General features: G+C 37.9%; 1 protein-coding gene across 1 annotated transcript in view; it reads right to left on the minus strand.

Annotated features, from left to right (window-relative positions):
* kcng2.S (potassium channel, voltage gated modifier subfamily G, member 2 S homeolog) overlaps positions 1–20,228 on the minus strand; it is a 67,751-nt gene extending 47,523 nt beyond the window's left edge. The window contains exon 1 of the mRNA XM_018223580.2: positions 19,702–20,228. The gene's annotated coding sequence lies outside the window, so the exon portion shown is untranslated. The remainder of the gene's footprint in view (positions 1–19,701) is intronic.
* Positions 20,229–22,545: the final 2,317 nt, after the last annotated feature.

Genomic DNA, 22,545 nt, shown 5'->3' on the forward strand with positions numbered 1-22,545 from the left:
GATCGTCCCAACATTTTTCGTACCATGGTGATCGGTCATTTAGTCAATAGGACAGGTTAGAAGATTTCTGTTGGGCAACTTAAGTTGGGTTGTGGGGCAGTACAACTTGTTTAGAAACAGGAGGAGAAGAATAGTGCTTGGATTTGAGCATGAAAGTAAAAATACAATTGTCTCAGGCTCCTTTATGTTGGTGGATGTAAGGAGCTATTATGAATTGCATTAAAACCATTTTTACATTTTAAGGAGAATGATCTTAGATTTTAATTTTTCACTCCTACTAATAACAATTTATAATCTAGTTCATTATTATGTAGCAATCTTATTTTTTTTCTGTATATGCAATGTTTGATAAGAAAGTTATATTGTCTTTAAACTTCATCAGGAACAGTGTGTTCTTCTATGGATTGATTGTGACTCCCTCATTATGAATAGTCAAAAGTTATTCTGTGACAAATGCCTTTAATATACCTTTGCAACTGGTCAGTTGTAACCGAGTGCATGTCTTTTCCAGCGCCCTACATATGGTAAAAACATTATATGAGCTAAGAAAAAAAAAATAATTACACTAATATGGCAATTATTACAAAATGAACAAATATATAAATAAATTAAAAATGTTATCTTGCACTTGATAGAGGATGAGGAAGAGAATTGAATGCTACTGTATAATATGCTTGAACAAGCAGAACAGTGAAATATGAAAAAATATGAAAAGATGAAATATGGTATAAATATACACTGACAGTTCAAACGCAAACCAATGCTTACAATGTGGAAGGAGGTTGTTCTTAATACATAATTCCCTGTTGCTCTGGTATCTTCTTTGAAGTGAGGTCCCAGGTGACTTCTCAATGCCAATCATATATTTCTCCTCTCTCATTCAAACGAGGAGTTGTTTTCACTTCACAATAATGGCACAATCCTTCAGCTTCAGTGGCAACAGTAAAAATTACAAGTCCTGGTGGACCATGGCCCAATATACTATTATTAATGCAGCAATAGCTTACTGATTATGGGGGTCAGAACTGAAAACTCACTGCACAGCTGTATATTTGTATTTTCCCCTGGTCACTATGGCAGCTTTCACATAAAGGGTTATTCCCCACCTCACAAGCCGATAGGACAGGTTAACATACGTAACTCCTCCCAATAAAAAACCTACCTTAAAGGGGAAGGAAACCTAGTCGGCGCAAACCCCCCACCCCTCCTCCCGTTTGTTGCCCACCCTCCTCCCCCCTGGCCTACCCGTCCCGCTGGGCAAATGCCCCTAACTTGTTACTTACCCTTCTGCGCAGGTCCAGTCCAGGGAGTTCACCGATGACATCTTCTTCCACGCGATCTTCTTCCTGCTTTGAACGGCGCATGCGCAGTAGGATCATTTTGCTGGTACGATCTACTGCGGATGCGCGTGACTTTTGGAGCATGCACAGTAGATCCGTACCTGCGAAATAATCCTACTGCGCATGCGCCAAAACGCCGTTCACAGCAGGAAGAAGATCGCGTGGAAGAAGATGTCGTCGGTGAACTCCCTGGACTGGACCTGCGCAGAAGGCGAAGTAACAAGTTTGTTTTCTTGCTCATAGATCCTTGTTTGTATTTTTGTCCAACAAGCTAGATTTATCATTTCCACCCACAAAGCCTCAGCCAATATACTTGTCAGCAATAGGTAAAAGTTACATAGATCTTGCATGACAAGACAAGAGTGAGAAGGGAGTAGAGTGTATATAGGATCAAGGTAGGTATTTTGTTGGGAGGAGTTATGTTAACCTGTCCTATCAGGCTTGTGAGGTGGGGAATAACCCTTAGTGTGAATGCTGTCCATAGTAACCAGGAAAAGAAAATTCCAGTAGTATGAATTTAAATTTTTTTTTTTTACAGTTTGCAAGTTACTAACACTGAACCCAAAAGACTACAAATTAATAACCTGTACTCCAGGTGGCTGTTTTGGAGAATGCAGCTGCTACTATGCTTTTCTTAGGTTTTGCTTATACCTAAAGCACAGAAGTCATATATATCATGCCAGTCACTAATGTAATGCCTTATTATTTGTATGCATTTCTCATTAAAATACTTAACTTGTTACTGTTCCTTTAAAAAAAAAAAAAAAAGAGGAGTCAGAGATGGTGTCAGAAGTACCATAAAATGAGGAGTTGCAGAGTTGTACTGACTCCACACCCCTGCTGGAAGCTGTGCCATTTACCAGGTTAGCACTTTATATCAGAACACCACATACTGTATTTAAAGTTAATTCCCAGGCTTATTTAAATATTCACAAGATATTTTCAGGGTGAACAGTGATTATGAGACAGCATTTCTCTTAAAATTATCAGGAAAGTATAAAATAAGTTGTACAATCACACCTTTTACAATGTGGATTTCCTGCACATAAAACTTAGTGGCACAAAACGTTGGAGCTCAGATTCTCCTTTCCCTGCTGTGAGCAGTTTGATATCTCTCCACATGTTGCGTCCTGTCTAATCTTCCACATTGTATTGTTTGAGTTTGTATATAGTATATACTATATTGAACTCATTTGTATCATTGGGGAAGGTTCTTAGTTTATCTACAACACATTGATTAATTGTACACGTAAGTTTAGCATGGATTGGGTAACATTTGAGGTAGCTGGAAGGTGCCATATATTCAAGTAAATAAACGATACTCTAGTTTCAGAAAATATCTTTATATTTACTTATTTTATGACAACAAGTAACCAAACATTTTTCAACCCATCAAACTCAAAATTTCATGTTTTGTTACCTGTAATAGCTCTTTGGTTTGGCAGCAAAATTCTCAAAATCACCCCATTCACTTGTATGGCAGTGGTCTGCAAGTGTAATTTGGGTTTCTGGTCAGATACATGCTCAAAAATGGCACAGTAGATAATATGTATGCCACTGCATCGCTGTGAACACTTTTCATCAAAAGTCCCTGAGGACATTTAGAAATTGCAGGAGAACTTACACGTTGGGAAAAAATAGAGATAAGTGAAAAAGCAATTGAAAAGATTTTGCCATAACCCTGACTTTCAAAAACTGAAAAAGTATTCACACCTGTGAAAAATGCCAGTTTTACCCAAATTAGCTATTTGGCACAATTTAGTTTGCCTTCCTTTACCCAATACCTGGTCTGAGAACTAAAGCCAAGAGTTTAGCTCTCGCCCTGTGAATCCTGTATCTGAGAATGAGAATTCTAGCCTCTTCTGCCTTGTTTTACTACTCTGTAACCTGTCTTTCCTGTGCTTCCTTGACTCTCAAATCAACCAGATTAATTTCCTGCTCTACTTTAAAGGAACAGTAACACCAAAAAGTGTTTTAAAGTATTGAAAATGTCATGTAGTGTTGCGCTGCACTGGTAAAACTAATCTGTTTGCTTCAGAAACTCTACTACAGTTCATATAAACAAACTGCTGTAGTAATGGCGGAAATTGAATAAAGGCTATATGGCACAGGTTAAATAATGGATAACAGATAACGCCATTATGTTCTACAGAGCTTATCTGTTATCTGCTGTGTAACTTGAGCCTTTTCTCCTTTGAAGGGCTGCCCCCATTGCTACACAGCAGCTTATTTATATAAACAATAGTAGTGTTTCTGAAGCAAACACAGCAGTTTTACTAGTGCAAGGTAACACTGCATTATATTTTTATTACTTTAAAACAATTTCATTTTTTGATGTTACTGGTCCTTTAATGTATTGTATCCTGCTCTGCCTAGACCTTTGGCTGCTCCATCTGTCTCCTGTTGTGTATCCCTTTTGTCAAGTCTGTTCCTAGTCTCCCTTTGGACCATTACTTTCTCTTTTCTGAAGGACTTATTATCTCCCCCAAATCAGGAATTTCTCTTCAGTCAGACAGATTTTGGGTAGTTTAATTCATATTAACTTACCCCAATTTGTGTTTATACCTTACAAAGCACTGCATAAAACTGTTATATAAGTAAATACAATCTTTGCAATTAATCAAATCAAATCTAAAGGCTATCGCACACACGGAAACAAAAGAGGCTTATAGACTAATCCTTCTCTGTTTTCTATTGAGTCTTCTTTTTAATCCAAATGCAAAGACTGTACAGGTATAGGACCTGTTATCCAGAATACTCGGGACCTGGTGCTTTCCGGATAATGGATGTTTCTGTAATTTGAATCGTCATGCCATAAGATTATAAAATCATTTAAACATGAAATAAACCCAATAGTTTGGTTTTGCTTCCAATAAGCATTAATTATATTGTCGTTTGGATCAATAACAAGGTACGGTTTTATTATTACAGATAAAAAGGAAATCATTTTTAAAAATTTGGGTTATTTGGATAAAATGGAGTCTATGGGAGACGGCATTTCCATAATTCTGAGCTTTCTGGATAATGGGTTTCCGGATAATGGATCCCACACCTGTAGAACATTTGATGGTGACTGGAGTTTAAACCTTAAAGGAGAACTAAAACCTAAATATCAATAGGGCTAAGAATGCCATGTTTTATATGCTGCACTTAATGCACCAGCCTAAAGTTTCAGGTTCTCAATAGCAGCATTGATCAAAGACTTCAAACTTGTCACAGGTGGCCACCATCTTGGAAAGTGTCTGTGACACTAACATGCTCAGTGGGCTCTGAGCAGCTGTTGAAAAGCTAAGCTTAGGGGTCATCGCAAATTATCAAGCAGAAAATGAGGTTGGTCTGTAATATAAGCTGATGCTACAGGGCTGATTATTAAATTCTGATGCTAATTGCACTGGTTTCTGTGCTACCATGTAGTAATTATCCATATTAATTATTAATCAGCCTTATACTGTGACATATATATTCTATGGGGCAGATTTATCAAGGGTCGAATTTCGAAGTGGAAATTCAAAGGATTTTTAACATCCTAGGATCGTACTCCGATCATACTCCGATCGTACTTCAAATCGAACGATTTAATCGTATGATTATACTTCGACTTCTAAAAACATAGCCAAATGTTGGCTATATGTTCTAGGAGATCCCTATAGGCTAACATAGCAATTTGGCAGGTTTAAGGTGGCGAAGTGTCGAAGTCGAAGTTTTTTAAATAGACAGTACTTCGATTATTGAATGGTCGAATAGTTGAAGAATTTTCACTTCGAATCAAAGTTGAATTTAGGCCTATTCGATGGTCGAAGTACCCAAAAAATTGTTCGAAATTCAAAGTTTTTAACTTAGAATATTCACTTGGAATTCACTTCGACCCTTGATAAATCTGCCACTATGTGTACTGTATATTTTGAGTCAGTTATTAGGCTCAGTAACTGAAAGCACCATGGAGCGTGGCAGTGAATCAGCAGAAAAGAAGATGGGGAGCTACTGGGGCATCTTTGGAGACAAGATCTTTACTGCTAAAGGGCTGTGGTTGCCTGGGGCTGGTACAAAAGCTCAAAACATAATGTACAACACTTCTAGCCTACTTCTTTAGTTTAACTTTCCTTGTCCTTTAAAAATATATGATAACACTCAGAATGCTCTATGAAACATCTGCTTAAAATTGTTTTAGAATATTGTTGCAACTCAGAATAACACAGGAAGGATAATGAATGCCTGCCCTTGTGATAATTTGATTATAGTGCAGTCTCAAGAAGCCAAAATTATGTAATATTCTCTGTATGTAACATAGAAACCACTATTTTGGATTCGGGTGAACCCAGAATCCTTTGTACATATGCAAATCAGGGCCGGGAAGAGAAAAAGAGAACTGCGCATGACATTAAAAAATGTTTGCTTCCTTGTTTTGTGATGAAAAGTCACGTGATTTTAAGGATTCGGTTCGGCCAGGCAAGAGGATTCGGCCAAATCAGAATCCTACTAAAAAAGGCTAAATCCTGGCCAAATACCCAACCGAATCCGGGCTTTGGTGCACATCTAGGGGCAGATTTATCAAGGGTCAAATTTCGAGTTCATGGCAGTTATTTAAAACTCCCATAAATTTGAAATTCGAACAAACAAAAATCTAATTTTCGGAACTCGGGTAAATAGGATGGACTCGCAAACGCAAATCGAATTCGAATTGAATTCAAATCGAATTAGATTCAAATTTTTTTTTGGAAAAAAACTTGAATGTCAGGAAGGCTGCAAACAACTCCAAGTTGATCCCAGGACATCTTCCATAACTAAAATAGCAATTGGGCAGGTTTAAGGTGGCGAATAGTCGAATTCTTAAAGGGCCAGTGTATGAAAAAATTTTGAAAATCGAATAAGAATTTTAAAAAAAACTCTAAACCAATTTTACCAATCCCTAGTCGAATTTGACAGTTTTTGCCATAAAAAAACTAGAAAATGTAATGTAAAATAACAGTAAGATGACCAATTTGCCACCTTGATAGCTATTCTGTATGGGGGTGGGTTGGGCATGAGAATAGAAGTGGGGCTATGACATGATTTGACAAATTGCACTTTAATGAGGCTTTATGCTCATTATTACACCAATGATCAACAATGTGCAAACAGAAAATGTTTATTTGATATGATTATATCTCTTTAAAAATAAGAAATGCTATTCCTCAGACGAGCAGTGACTGTAATATAATCATAATTTTCGAAGTGATGCCTTTACCCGAAACATAATTATAAATGAGAGCTAATAACTATCTGCACACAATATAAAAATATCAGATACCTGGGTATTAACTGTAGTGTATATTAAAATGTTTTGTTCTCGCCAGTTGGATGGATGTTTATTTGATGTCAGCTGATTTCCAGAGTGAAAGTCATACCGTGAGCGCTCAGCTATAATAAACTCAACATGAATTGCTGTCAGCAACCCAGTACAGTACTAAAAACGTTACAGGATTTGAATGCTACATGTTCTTTAAAGGCAGGTTTGTTGTATTGCTGCGTTCTGCTGTGTCACTGACATATCACACATTTGGATTTGTGAAACATTACAGTTTACATTTAGGGATCCTGCAAGATTCTATGTTGTTAACTGAGCCACTGACATAACAGAAAGGCAACAATGCTTGCTACAATAATACTTCCAATTTGGAGAGAATGGCACATTATATTGAAGCAGGCATGAAAAATATACAAATGTGCATTGTTTCTTGGCACTGATAGTGTATATCTTACCTTAATGCAGTTGAGAGGCTCAGTAGGTATAAGAGGGACCAGGTGCGAGTTTATGCTATCTTTTTCTAAGCAGCCCCTCTTCAGTTTACATGTTTCCTGAATATAGTTTATAGGTCCTACTCCTAACTAACCTATATCTTTCTTTTTTTTAAAAAAAGGTTTTTTTTCACAACTGGGCACTATGCCGGCTTATTTTACAATACAAGCGTCTATACAAGATAGTATTTCGCTGGTTAACGGGTTTCCGGATAACGGATCCCATACCTGTATTGCTTTTAATAGCAATTACATTTTAAAAAAAACTGAAATTAAAATATATTGGATGGATATTTTGATTCTTACAGACCTTCAACATTGTTATGAAAAACCTCAATACAAACTTGGTTGGGTAAAGAGAAGTTGCTCAAGCTGAACAACTTGTCACACTTTGCAACAAAGGTACTTTTTAAGTAACGGATTACTCTACAAAGAAATCCAAAACTAATGTATCCCTTTAAATATAAGACATTTACATATTATGGTGCCCACATGGTTATACTATGCGGATTACATACTGTAGTATAATCCAAGTAGCCCTCTCTTAAAGTGGTATTAATAAATCATACTGTATGCCACCATCATAGACGGGGGTGGGGTGACAGATACAAAAAATATTATAGTAAACGGAATAAGAATAGATTTTTACTTTCAGTATCAGTGCTCAACAAGGATTTCCTATATAAACCTTGTTTATATATCTAATATTCATTGATGAGATACCTGTGCTGCTTGTGGGAAGGGTGTGATTTCCATATCTGATTATTTATTAGTTTGACTGGCAAATGAAAAGGATTCTGCAAGTGAGAACATCCTTCTTTTCCTGAGAAGTATATCATTCAAAATTACTCCTGGATATCTAATTGACTTACAGACAATTAATCATTATCATTAATATGGCAAAGGGAAACTGTCAGCGCACATAGAACTAGTAAGAAATTGACACAGCAAATGTCGAAATGTCAGCCTAAAAGATGTACATTAATATAAATATATTAGAACAGTTCTCCCAGAAGGTGAATACACTGATTTAAAATTCATGTATTACATTTGAATGGGGAATTATATATATGTACATGTGTATATTAGTTACAAATTAAATCAACTATATGTAAAGGAGACTAAATAATGCAAAGCTTAAGCAACACAGACGGTTTTGATCACCAAAATGAATCCTCTAGGCTTAGGATCCTTGTTTACTCTTACTTTATATCATTCTAAACAGCTACTATAGTTCTTGCTGAACACATAACTGCAGTTGTTTTTCAAAAATAACCACAGGAATTAGCCTCAAAACTTAGTAAAATGCCCATGTGTATGAATTAATGCAAGACTACCAATACATTAAGGTAAAGTGGGCTGGGTTTGCAGACAATTCCCAACGAGCATGTCATAAAAAAGCCTATGTTTCAGCAGTAGCAGCAGCAGGTAACTACAGGGAATATTCGTAACTGTAGAGCAGATGAACAGAATAAGGAAAAAGTTTAATGTCTGCAATGTTTTCTTAGGGAGCTCCAAGTTAAAAACTTCAGTGCTGTCACTTAACCATTCGCCCTAGCACAATGTGATCTGAGGATCTTCACACAATATTTTCCCATAGTAACGATTACTTATAAAATAGATTTAATGTTTCTCATACCAGACCAATATTTGCCTTTTTATACTTAAAGGAAAACTATACCCCCCAAACAATGTAGGTCTCTATAAAAAGATATTGCATAAAACAGCTCATATGTAAAATCCTGCTTCATGTAAATAAACCATTTTCATAATAATATACTTTTCTAGTAGTATGTGCCATTGGGTAATCATAAATAGAAAATTGCCATTTTAAAAAATAAGGGCCGCCCCCTGGGATCGTAGGATTCACTGTACTCACAAACATACCAACAAACCATACATGTTAGGTCACATGAGCCAATTAACAGACAGAGTTGTGTCTTTTGCTTCCACACTTCTTCCTGTTACAGTTAGAGTTGAAGTATTTCTGGTCAGGTGATCTCTGAGGCAGCACACAGACCATCACGAAATGGTGGCTCAAGGCAAGAGATGTAAAAGGGCAATATTTACTTAAATATATATTCCAGTTTGGTAAGATTCTTTAATATGCCACTTAATATGATATGAACTATCTGTTGCTTAAGTGTTCATTTTGGGGGTATAGTTTTCCTTTAAGGTGGCCATAGACGGGGAGATACGATTGATTGGCACTGTTTCGCCAAACGAGCGGACCCCCTCCCGATATGCCCACATTGAAGTGGCGATACCGGCTGATCAGATCGTGGGCCCAACGATCGGATCACAATGCATCTGAAACGGCAGTCGGATTGCGGAACCGCATACACGCATAGATGCGGCCGCGATCCGACGTGATTTTTTAACCTGCCGATCGAGATCTGCCCGACTTTAAAAAGTGTTCATTCCATATCAATGAAAAGTAGAAAAAAAGAACGGATTAAAAAATCCTGAAAAAGGTGACCCATGAGTGCACTGACAGGACCCAGATGGTTACCATATCAATTGCTATACTGCACATGGTTATGGTGCTGGATAGCCTCAAGGGATCCTTGAGAAATCCTTTAATCCTCAGAGGAAAAGTATGGCGATGCATCTTTAAGCAGAGTGCCAACCCTGAGTGCAAGGTTAGCAATCATTGAGGGTGCCTAACAAAGTGGTTGACACCATCCCAACGAATAGAACCTTTCCTTTAAAGCATACTTTCTTTTAAAGCTATTGCCTTCAAGTAAAGTCCTTTTTTTGGTTTTAATGGAAAATTCCCTGTGATAAAAGGGATAATGGAGACAGAACTGTTGCCAAATTTTTGGTTTCAGCCCACATATTAAGAGCCTGTGATCTAAGCATATCAAAGTTAATGACTGATTTACTGCTACTGAGTTCAAAGCTGCAATCTGTGTTAGTACATATATGCCCCGTGTCAAATTCCTTAATTTAAGAATTACAATGAATTTAGCTAGGATCAAACTATTGGCAGCATTTATTTTACCATGTTTTATTAATCACTGATACCCATTGTACTCCTATACATAATCATTTGTCTCTGGGTAAACTGTGATGATTTATAAAGAATTAAAAAAACATAAGTATACCTATTTTAGTTCATGCTTTTGTTTCCTAGCGCCTGCATTATTATCAACATTTTTCTTGAAGCTTTCTGAAAAAGAAAAGCTGAAAAATAGATGGAGAAAAACTGGAGCAGGGTTACTTAGAAACCAGATCCACTCACACTGCATGACTCCCATCCTACATTGTGTGCACTGGCTGCCTAGCAGCTAAAGTACATGTACAGTACATATAAAGATCCCACTTACCTGACAGAGTTACTGTGATGCTCAAGTCTATTCTCTCTGATCCACTAGTAAAAGCCTTGACTATTAACTGAGCTAACTTTGATACTACCGCTTTTGCTTGCTTTGTATTGTATCATTTTGGTAATTTAACCTAAATGTTCCCCACAATAGAAATATTATACATTTTCTTAAAGGGTTATATACATTATCACACTGATTATTTATTATTATTTAATAAATAATGCTTTGTTATGTAGTTTGAGCATGTTTGATCTGCTTCTGCTAAACTTTCTAATCTCCCACCTAGTTAAATCAGTATTAAAATGAACATAAAGAGCAGTAGACCATACTGTGTACCTTGTGAGACTATTGTTCTAATCCATTTAAAATAACAGTTTTCTACAAGTCTACATGACGCTGCTAGGAATGCTGCGATATCAGAAAGGCAGATCTCTTTGTTTAGTAACAACCTGTCAATTATCTAATTTCTGCTCTTTATTTGAAAAATCAGTAAAACAGTTTAAACAAACAAAAAAATCCCCAATAGTTTTCTACAAGTAGTTATACGCAGACTAACATGCAAACATCCACAATATTATACATTCATTATAAGCACGAGTCAGCACTTCTCATTTTGCTTAAATATTACAACTATCTGCTTTCCGATACTCTAGGGTGCACCGTGCAGCGCATCTATTTGTTAATAATTCCGATGCTCATTTGTCACTTATATTATACTACTACAGTATATATTATATTTATTATATATATTGTAAAGTGATTTAACTCGCACTATGAAATATATATTATTAGAATCACATTATTCATTTTATTGCTACGGTATATATTTCTAGAGCATACAGTATTAAAGCAACAGCCAAATAAAACATGCCTATCAAATTCATTTTACAAAACAAAAGAGAAATAACATCATAAAGTGAAAAGAGGCATTTGTGCCACTTGTGTAATTTAATTCACAAAGGCTGTAAAAGGCCTTATTACCCACAGAAACAGATATATTTGCTTTAAAGGAACAGTTCAGTGTAAAAATAAAAACTGGCTAAATACATAGGCTGTGCAAAATAAAAAATGTTTCCAATACAGATAGTAAAATGTATAAAGGCTGGAGTGACTGGATGTAGAGTCCTGCAGCAGGTAGGGTACACGCAGGTTACCCCCAAAAAGCGGGCAACTTGCAGGTAGAAGTTTTGGTGTGGTATAGACGCAGGTCAGTGGTTCTGCAGGTTTGCGGATCGCGGGTCGGGCCACGGGTCTTCTCAATAGCAAGTTTTACTCCTTTTTTCTGATCACGCCTACTTCCGATGATGTCACTTCCGGTTTACAATGACAGCACTTCCTGATTCTTAATGGTCAGCGGGTCGCGGATAAGGTACTTGCGGGTTGGGTCCAGTAGCGGGTCCAAGAAAATCGGTAGAAATGCATGTTTGTGGGTCCCGGGTCGGGTTAGAATTTAACAAATTGGTTCCGCCCAGGACTCTAACTGGATGTGTAACATAATAGCCAGACCACCACTCTCTAACTCTGATTTAGTCAGCGACTTGAAGCGGGGCCACATGGGACATAACTGTTCAGTGAGTTTGCAATTGATCCTCAGCATTCAGCTCAGATTCAAAAGCAACAGTTATGACCCATGTGGCCCCCCTCAAGTAACTGATTGGTTACTGCCTGGTAACCAATCAGTGGAAACCAAGAGAGCTGCAAAGCAGGAAGAAGTGTTCTGGCTATAATGTTAGACATCCAGTCACTCCAGCCTTTATACATTACATTTTTAGCTAACTAACTATATAAGAAACATTTATTTTACACAGCCTATAACCCAGTTTTAATTTTTACACTGAACATTTACACTGAACATTTCCAGAACATTCTCCAAACAGTAAACCCATTTCCAATCATTATTATATTATTAGCAATATAATAACATGGATACAAAAAGCATGTGAAAAAGGAATTCTTTTGTGGCAAATGTGCATTCTCTGTGGGACTTAAGATAACTCAGGGCAGTGGTATTAAGTCACACACTATGGTTTTTGCTTCAGGATATAACAAGCATTATGAGTTAAAGGGGAAAATGTTTCAGAGGATTTTTTTTTTTCATCCTGGAAATTCTCAGAAATCATTGAAAAAAATAAGTGAATTAATAGCTATGGCTATGGGAAAATGTTAGACACACAAACACTGACTGGAAAGCTCTTCAGATGAGGTGTCATAATTCCTGTATCTTGTCTGAATTTGCAGTCCCTGAAACAATGCATATCCACAGCAGCTAGGTAAATTACAGGAAGCAGAGACCCACAGGGGACTAATATTTCTGTTGATGTTATCAACACTATCACTAATCTGTGTGCTTAGCTTTTTTTGCATTTTCATTCGTACATTCAACCACAAAAAGTAGAGAAAACAAGCTTATTATTTATTATTTATTATTTATTTACAGAGCAAAGTGATCTGTTGCCTACAGTTGTGGATGTCTTGTCTATAAAGTTAAAATAGTAAGGATAGGATTTCAAATGAGAATGAGATCTTAGCATTGGCTCGGTTTGGCAGCAATTTTAGTGTCTATAACTAACGTAGATCTGCTGACTGCTGTCAACTTTGCAGGATGATCCGATCTTCTCAGATATGGAATACATAAGAGAAAATACATCAACACTTTTTAGGATGATTCGGGGACAGACATATAGTAGTAGAAATAGTAGTGGTACTGTATGTCAACTATTCGCCTCATTGGCATCTCAGAGAGTTTCTTGTGAGTATGTTTTGCCTTTTCCCTTTTTCAGTGTTTTCAAAAATGTCATGTGGACACAAAGCTCTGAAATTCTGCACTTTTTGCTATTGGCTGGGCTTTAAAGGAGAAGGAAAGCTACCAAGGCAGCTTATTAACAATAGATTAGCCACAACAGTGCAAGCCAGAACACCATTTTTATTCTGTAGAATGCTATTCCATACCTGAGTAAACAGTTGTAGACACGATCTCTGTTTGTTTAGGATAGCAGCTGTCATATTAGCTTGCTGTGACATCAGTTCCTGCCTGAGTTTCTCCCTGCTCCCTCATAGCTCTGGGCTCAGATAACAGCAGGAAGGGGGGGAGGAGGCAGGGAGGATAAAACTGAGCATGCCCGAGCCCTGGCGGTTTAGGATGAAGACAGGAAGTCTGATACAGAAGCCCATGTGTACACAATAGAAGGAAAGAAATGCTGTGTTTCTTTTGAAAGAGAACTCTGAGCAGTATTACTTTCAGTGTTTACCATTGTATTCATATATACCTTTCTGATAAAGCTTACTTAGTTTTATTTTAACCTTTCCTTCTCCTTTAAAAGTCTGGTGCAGCTTTGATGCATGTTTAGGTTCTAGAAAATCCTGTTTAACACAACCTCAAGCCAAAGAGGATGGCATCCCTTTGGTACCTGTTTCTGAGTTCTTTGTTCATGAGTTCCTGGTTACCTGCTTGTGTACCCTGTGTTCCTGAGCTGCAGCCCTACAGTTTCCTGTCCCTACCTTGTAAATGCTTAAATTCAGATTGATTGACCCCTGAGATGTACTTAGCCTCGCCTACCAAGACCCCAGGCCTTCATATGAACTTGCCTTAACTTGTCACTTTTCCAGACATTAATAGCTATTATACAGAGTAAACATGTATTATCTTTTCCATTGCACTACAGTCAAACAACAAGGTTGTAAAATTTTTCACATCAACAAACCATACTAAAACTATTTATATATCAAGCACTATATGAAAATACAATATGACATATTCGTGAAACAGAATAAATACATATCTACTACAGTTAAGTGGATTAGAGGCAGTTCCCATTTATAGGAAACCCTATTGCTGGCTAAATGTCTCCATCATTTTTTTAACCTAGAGAATGTGCACTGAAGCAACTTTGATTTAAATGCTGGGCTGTCTGCAGTACTCAAGGTTTAGTGTCAATACTTCTGAGCTATAGGATGGACCCTTGTGAAATCCCCACCATTGAGCAATTTTACAAATTATATTTGAAATAGTACTGATTCACTTGGAACATGATGGATACATATTGTAACGCACAGCTGCTCTCAGGGATATCTTAACTTGCGTGGCTCTGCTCAAGAAATGCATTAGGTTTTACCATTCCTTATTTGTTATCCTTATCAGAAGAAAAAGATCACTGATCACTTTTGAAAGTAACACAGTCATATACTTGCTTCCTGTTTTATTCAGTTTACACCTATATTAATCACAAACAACTTTTGGTTTTATATCTATATATATATATCTATATATATATATATATATATATATATATATATATATATATATATATATATATATATATATATATATATATATATATATATATATATATATTAGTTTACAAACCAGACATGTGCACAATATTGTTTACTTTCCTTATAAGCATAAAACATTCCAAGGTGCAGGCAGGACATTCCCTATCGTATGTCAAATTCTGCCTTACCTTCTCCAGCAAAATTGCTTACTCAATCCGATTCCCTTTTATAAATACTTATTCATGATTTCCTCAGAAAAAGTCTTATCTGGTACAGGGAAAGGTTTCTGGCATAGGACATATTCTTCACTATCACAACTACTAATCTCTGACATTCAACACTGGCATCAATGAGATTTCAGAGGTCCAGAATTAAGTAGTCATACTGGCACGATATTGCACAGTATAAGCAGGACCGCCATCAGAAATCACAGGGCCCCATACAACAAAATTTCCTGGGCCCCCTGGGTTGCGCCCACCGCAAGCCCCACCTACAGGTCCGTCCTCCCCACCCCACAGGTCCACTCCCCACCACACAGTAAAAAAACAAAAAAAATATTGGTGGCTAGGGTTCCCACATGTTAATAAAAAATATTGGTGGTCAGGGCCCCCCATAAAAAAACATTTGTGGCCAGGGCTCCTCCCCATTAAAAAATATTGGTGGCCAGGGCCCCTTAAACGTCCATGCCTTCCCGAAGTCAGCAGCTCTCAGAAAGATGGGGGGCCCACCTAATCAAGTAAGCATGGCGTGGCCGGGCCCCCCTTACCCTCGGGGCCCCCTACAACTCTCCCCCCTGATGGCTGCCCTGAATATAAGATACGAACGCAGTAAGAGTGGATCAACTATGGGAAAACTTTGTGCATGCTCATGCCTACCAAGCAACTAATTGGCCACAAGTTGGTTCCAGTACCCCAACCAATTCAAATACAGTAGAGCACAATTCAAATATAGTAGAGCAGTGATTCCCAAACTGTAGGAGATGCTCTCCTGAGGGTCTTAAAGCAGCGGGGGGGGGGGGGGTGTTGGTAATCGCATTGCTAAAGCCACAGCCTGTTAGGGTGTAAGCGGGAAGAATGGCCATTTACTCAAGGAGATATATCTGAAGTCTCATATTGAAGGCCAGCTAGGGTAAATATATTTCTGATGTTCTAGATATTTTTATAATTAAAACAGAGTGCCTGGTACACCAATAATTACCTAAAGTATATCTGTATATTTCATGGGCAAAGGCAGGCCCTGACCAAAGGTTGGAGCTTCAAGGTAGGTCCTACCAAAGGTTGGACCTTTAAGGAAATTAAACTTGGCAACTTGTGTGGGGTGAAGACAATGAAGGGCAAAAAATCCACCTATTCTCCCACCCCAGAAAAAATTTGCAGACATAATGCAAACAACAACAGAACAATACACTTTAATTTTTTTAAGATGCTGCCCAGCCATATTTTGGTAAGTCTTACTAACTTCAGAAAGAGCATCTCACACCTGAATAAACATGTATGCAACTGTAGATTTCTAAGTATTTAAATATTATAAGTACAACATCATTATAGAATAAATGAAAAATGGCTGCCATCAAAACATCATTTATCACTAAAGAACTGGATACAGACAAATTAAGTGAAACCAAAACAAAAATCTTATATGTGTAAATTTAGTTATTTTTTGAGAATGCTTTTTTTCTCAGCAAAAAGAAAATGGAGGCAGGATGTCTTAAACAGCAAGATTCAGAGGTACAAGTTTCTCTTCTTTAATCAAAATATCATCTTCCTTTTAAGAATGGATCATTTAAAGGTTCACAAACTAAATATTCATAACATCTGCTAGGCACAGAAAAATGCCACTATGATGCTTAAGTGGACAGTCTGATGGTGCAGTTAGCTGGGTTGAATAACTGATTTGTAAATCTTAAAGCAAATGTACCAAATAATGAAGGATCCTAATGATCATCTTCCTATTTGGTCAAAAGTCCTAACTGCCTTCCTGCTACTGGTTTTTAAGAGGTATATTGACTTATTGTAGATACTATGGGATTAGTCACTCCAGACAAATCATTACCTTAGTGAAGTGCAATGAAACGGAAATGCATTGAACCACATATTAGTAACAGTATACTAAAAAATAGGTATTTGTTCTGCCCGCATCTAAGTTGGTTTTATCCCTATAGGTTTGAAGAGAGCCATGAATTAAATTTGACCTATTTATCACTAGATTTGAACTAAATCCATTGCTACTAAATACCTTATCTGTTATCAAATATGCAAATGTGTGTCCTACAGTCCTAATGGAACTTGAATAGCAGCCCTGAGCGTTATGTATTTGATATTTATATAACTATATTAGCCACATGTCACATAGTGTTGCCAACTTTTGGGGCTACGAAGTCCAGGCAGGGTGCTTGCAGGTAACATCACGGGGCAGATCTGTGACGTTGTGGGGTAGAGCGGGTGACTTCACAGGGTAGGGCTGTGATGTGACGATCAGCGATTGGCCATGATAATCTGATTTGGAAATCTGGACAGTGGCATTTCAGGCAAGAGCATGCTAAAAGTTAATGGGACCTGCAGGTGGGTTGCAGGTGATTTTCAGCCAGTGTATAGCCTTAGGCTAATGGCACCCAAGCCTTTAACCGACGCTGCCCTGGCGGGAAACACCGATGGCCAAAACACCCTATCTACCTGGTACCACTCTTAATACTACTGAATGAACAGCAACATAACTGTTTATTATACTTAAATTCACATAAATTGGTTTTCTATTTCAGTGTTAGTGGCCTTTTAAAACCAGAGGTTGTTAAAATAGGCACACGCTCCATCAATTTTCCAATAAAGTTCATTTAGAGTGTGAAGTGGAAAAGAAAGGCCTTGACATAATTAGTAACCACCTCATCCTCAAGAATTTGAAAGTTAGAGGACCTGTGATAAATAATTTGAAGGAAATGGGTTTCTTAAGCATTGGATATGTTCTGAAAGAAAGATCAAATTTTATGGCTAATCCTTGGGGGTGGTTATGGTGTTAGTTAAAAAAGCAAAAAGGGGGATGCACAGAAACATGGATGAACATAATTGTTATTTTGTCTTTCCCTTTTTGCATGTTTCCGAAGTAGTAATCTCTGTCACAAAATAAGGACAAAAAAGTGCTTACTAATTTTTTTCAGCATTTCTCTTCTTTTTCAGTTAAGAGAGTTACAACATACACCCCCCCCCCCATTTGAATACAGTAGAAAAATAACGTAACACCTGGGAAAAGTCAGGGAAATGTGTTAAGGCAACATGTATTCAAAGAATATAAGTGTTTATGACAAGATTTAAGCATTAATTTTACATATGGGATATGCAAGCCCTAAAGCAAGCCTAAAAAATCACTTTTTAGATACAGAACCAGGGCAAAATATGCATCTGGTTAATTTTAACATGTTTAACTTTACTTAAAATAAGGGGGGAAATTGGTGTTAAATCCATGAATACATGGTGTGCAATCCAACAAAAGCACCAACTAAAATACATTATAATTTAGCAGGTCCCCAAAAATACAGTGTACAATATGGAACATTTTAAAATTAGGGGATGTAAAATTGAGGTTTCACTAATACAAGTTTGGGACCTGTTATCCTGAATGCTCAGGTACCTGAGTTTTTCTGGATAAAAGATTTTTTCATAATTTAGATCTTCATACCTTAAGTCTACTAAGAAATCATGTAAACACTAAATAAACCTAGCAGGCTGATTATGCCTCCAATAAGGATTAATTATATCTTAGTTCAGATCAAGTACAAGGAACTGTTTTATCCATACAGAGCAAAAGGAAATCATTTTTAAAAATGTGGATTATTTGGATAAAATGGAGCCTATCGGAAACAGTCATTCCACTTTCTGGATAACAGGTTTCCCATACCTGTATGTACATGTAAAAGTTGAATGATGTTCTACAGATCTCTAGGGTATATATGGAACTGATAGCCTGATACGTGTTAGCTGTACAAACATAGGAATATCTACAGATAGGGATAAGGGCTACATGCCAGTTGTTTGTTATACCTGTAATTATTTACCGGCAACACAAACATTTGTGTGCTGAACCCCTTGGGGGAGACCCGTGTGGTAATAGGAGAGCAAAGCTGTCAAGAAGATACACTTCTAGGAAGTCGAACATCATTGCTCTCCACCATATCCAGCAAGATCCTCACACAGTGATTCTGTTTAAATGAGCCCCATAAATTACATAAAATAATAGCCTATCAGAGCAGAAAAATTATAGATACAGGCTGCTATTCAGTAGCCCTCACATCCAGGGTGATGTGTAATACTGCACATGGGTTAGTAGAGTGGGAACAAGAGAGGCAAGGGGCCATACCCTTCCCATCCTACTCACCAACCAGGTAGAAAATCACTTGCACAGCATTGTACATGAAATATAAGCTCATTGTATATGAAATATAAACTCACTGTATATGAAATATAAACTCATTGTATATGAAATATAAGCTCATTGTATATGAAATATAAGCTCACTGTATAAGAAATATAAACTCACTGTATATGAAATATAAACTCACTGTATATGAAATATAAGCTCATTGTATATGAAATATAAGCTCATTGTATATGAAATATAAACTCACTGTATAAGAAATATAAACTCACTGTATATGAAATATAAACTCACTGTATATGAAATATAAACTCACTGTATAAGAAATATAAACTCACTGTATATGAAATATAAACTCACTGTATATGAAATATAAACTCACTGTATATGAAATATAAGATCACTGTATATGAAATATAAGATGACTGGCAGTATTAAGTCATGCTCACACACACACAGGTAGATGATAGTACATAGAGTACAGTGACACATTATATACAGATATTTATATATAAATTAGAGTTAGAGAGAACCATTTACAATCAGGGACGAGGCAGGTGCTTTAGGGCAGTCCCATATTGAAAAGGGGGGCGCTCAGGTAAGTAAGAACAGAAACTTACCTCGGGTTAGTAGGATCACAGGCGCGGATGGGATAGTGAATTTGCTCAGCTCCCCTTATCCCACACACGCAGAGTGTTCTTCAGTCAGTAATAGAGGCAGCGGCACAGCTCCACCGGGCTGAGGAAAGCCTATTCCCGCCCTCGGTACCGCCCCTCTGTGCCACCCAAATGGGGAAGCTCTCAGCAGCGCTAGGGTTTAGGCTTTGGGATTTCGGTTCAGTAATAGGCTGCTGGCCCCGAAGGTCGAGGCAGGGGCGCTATCCTTTCCTACTTTTGGCGCCTTTCTATTTGCGCGTTTATAGGGACAACGTAGGAAGATTAGACGCCAGAGATAGGGAAGTGTGAGGGGCCGGTGTTGTGGCGGACTCGGTGAAAACACAGCAGTTTGAATGAGGAACTAAAACATGAATAGTGGAAAACAGAGTTTTTTGCCCCCGGCTGAAAGCTGGAAAGAGGAAAGCGAATAGTTAAACTTTCATACCTCCCAACATTGTGGAAACAAAAAGAGGGTTAAAAAGATTGCCACGTGTTGCGCAGGGCGATTTTTTTGCCACGCCTATTTTTGTGGCAACACCCCTTATTTATGTCTATTTTACTAAATCTCATCTAAAACTGTTACAAAAGTATTCTGGGTAGAGTCCTGGAACCCATACTCATCCCAGCAACCTGCAACCCAGACCCGCTACCGGACCCGCAAGTACCTTATCCGCAACCTGGACCCGCGACCCGCTGACCATCAAGAATCAGGAAGTGCTGTCATTGTAGACTGGAAGTGACATCATCAGAATTAGACATGATCAGAAAAAAGGGGTAAAAATCTCTATTGAGAAGACCCGCGGCCCGACCCGCAGAACCGCCGACCCGCGTCTATACCCTCACCTGGAACTTTCAACCGCAACCTGCAGGGTACCGCAAGTTTTTGCCGGTAACCCGCGGGTTAACCGACCCGCTGCAGGACTCTAATTCTGGGCTCTCTGCCAAGAGACAAGTTAGAAAGTTTGTATCTTTTTCTGGCTGTTTAGTGCAGCAGATCAAAGAAAAACTTGGGACATTTCAGTACATATCCAGGACTTTGGGTTGAGCTGTCAAAAGCAGGACTGTCCCATTGAAAATGGGACAGTTGGGAGGTATGGTTAAACTATGAAAACAGAAGACCAAGTAAAAAGTTGCTAAAATAAGGGCAATCCCTAGCATTCTAAAGGTTAACTTAAAGCTGTGCTACCCATTCAAAATGTTTTTATCAGATAAGAAAAATAATATACCTGTACACCTCAATTTTTTCAGTAGCTCAGTCCTGCTTTGTAGGGCATAAACCCAGAAAGCAAATTCTAGTTAGCTTGCTCAGTGTTCTGTGATGAAGTTTTCATCAAGTGTTCTGGTGGTGCTGCTTTCCCTTTGCACAGCTTTCTGACTTCCCTAATGCTTGAAGATGGACCCTGTGTGCTGTTTTATATGGACGTAAAGTCCTTGCTCACAATACCTCAGTTAAAGTGCTTTTTACCAATGAATCTGTGCTTTCCCTGGGAGTGAAAGTATCAGGCCCATGTCAGATCACAGACTTAAAAATGCTATGCTGGAAGCAGCCACTCTTTCTCTCCAGCTGTCAGGACAATTGTAAAATTTCAGGGGAATCAGCAATGTGCATATTTAATTAACCTTCGGCCGCCTGCAAACCAGCCCTCAAAGAGAACTTCTGTGCCAGAAGAGCCATTTAACACCATAAAGCTGCTAATATCTCTTAAATTAGATGTCAAAAGTGCTTAGATTATGTGGACACTCTGAGCAAGTTTTTTTTTAATTAGATTTTTTGGTGAATTTCCAATTTTTCATAACTAGTTTAGGCTACTGTTCATTGTCACTGTAACCCACCCCCCTTCGCTCCCAGGAAAACGGTAGCTAGTGATACTATCTTAAAGTGGACCTGTCACCTATTCATAAAAACCTGTATAATGAAATGAAATTAAACATGGAACCAAAATTCAGTTGTTTTTTTAAAACATCTATGCCTGTAATAAAGGTGTAATATCCTGTAATATCTGAGCTGTCAATCAAATACTGTATTACCTGCCCTGCCTCTATGCCTGAGGCATAGAAGTGGGGCAGGCAATTACTTTCCATTTATCAATTCCTAGATGTCAGTGCACTCCTCACATTCCCCTTCCCCCTGTCATACTTTATAATTGTGTAAGGCAGTGTACATGGGCATTAGGTCCCCCATTCTGGTGCATACACAAGATTTTGGGGTGATACACAATTTGTCTTAATAACAAATTGTTGCAAAATGGCTCCTGCCTGCTTGCGGTGATTGTGTAATTCTAAGATTGAAGGAAACAACATTTAAATAATAAATATAGTGTAAGTTAAGTTTATTTTGCTCAGCTGACATGATAGAAAATAATTTGCAATTATTTCTTAAGGTGACAGGTCCCCTTTAAAAGGGATTTAAACACAAAAAATTAATAAATGGAAACTTGTTCAGAATACTTCTCTGAATGCTTTTGCAATTTACTGGTGCTAATACTTGGTGTGCTGGCTGGTGCCTGAGGCACATGGCTGTATCTCCTTTGATTCTCTTTCCCCCCCACCCCCAGTGGGTGCATGGTTCTAAAGAGCCCTGCCTTGTGCCCCAAGACGCTGTGTTCTGCACCTTGGGTGCAACAGTGCTTCTGATTGCAAGCACATGACCACAAAGGGTGCACTTTTTTGCACCCCTTAATGCTTTAGCACTTGAGTGTGGGGCTGTTGAGTCCAAATGTTCGGGCACTCAGAACAGAGGAGAATCACTGCTGGTTGGGAGTTAGTTCCTAGTGTGGTGATTCTGTGCCCAATTTTAATGTAATAAAA

Source organism: Xenopus laevis, chromosome 6S (assembly GCF_017654675.1).
Source record: "Xenopus laevis strain J_2021 chromosome 6S, Xenopus_laevis_v10.1, whole genome shotgun sequence".
Taxonomy (NCBI): Eukaryota; Metazoa; Chordata; class Amphibia; order Anura; family Pipidae; genus Xenopus; species Xenopus laevis.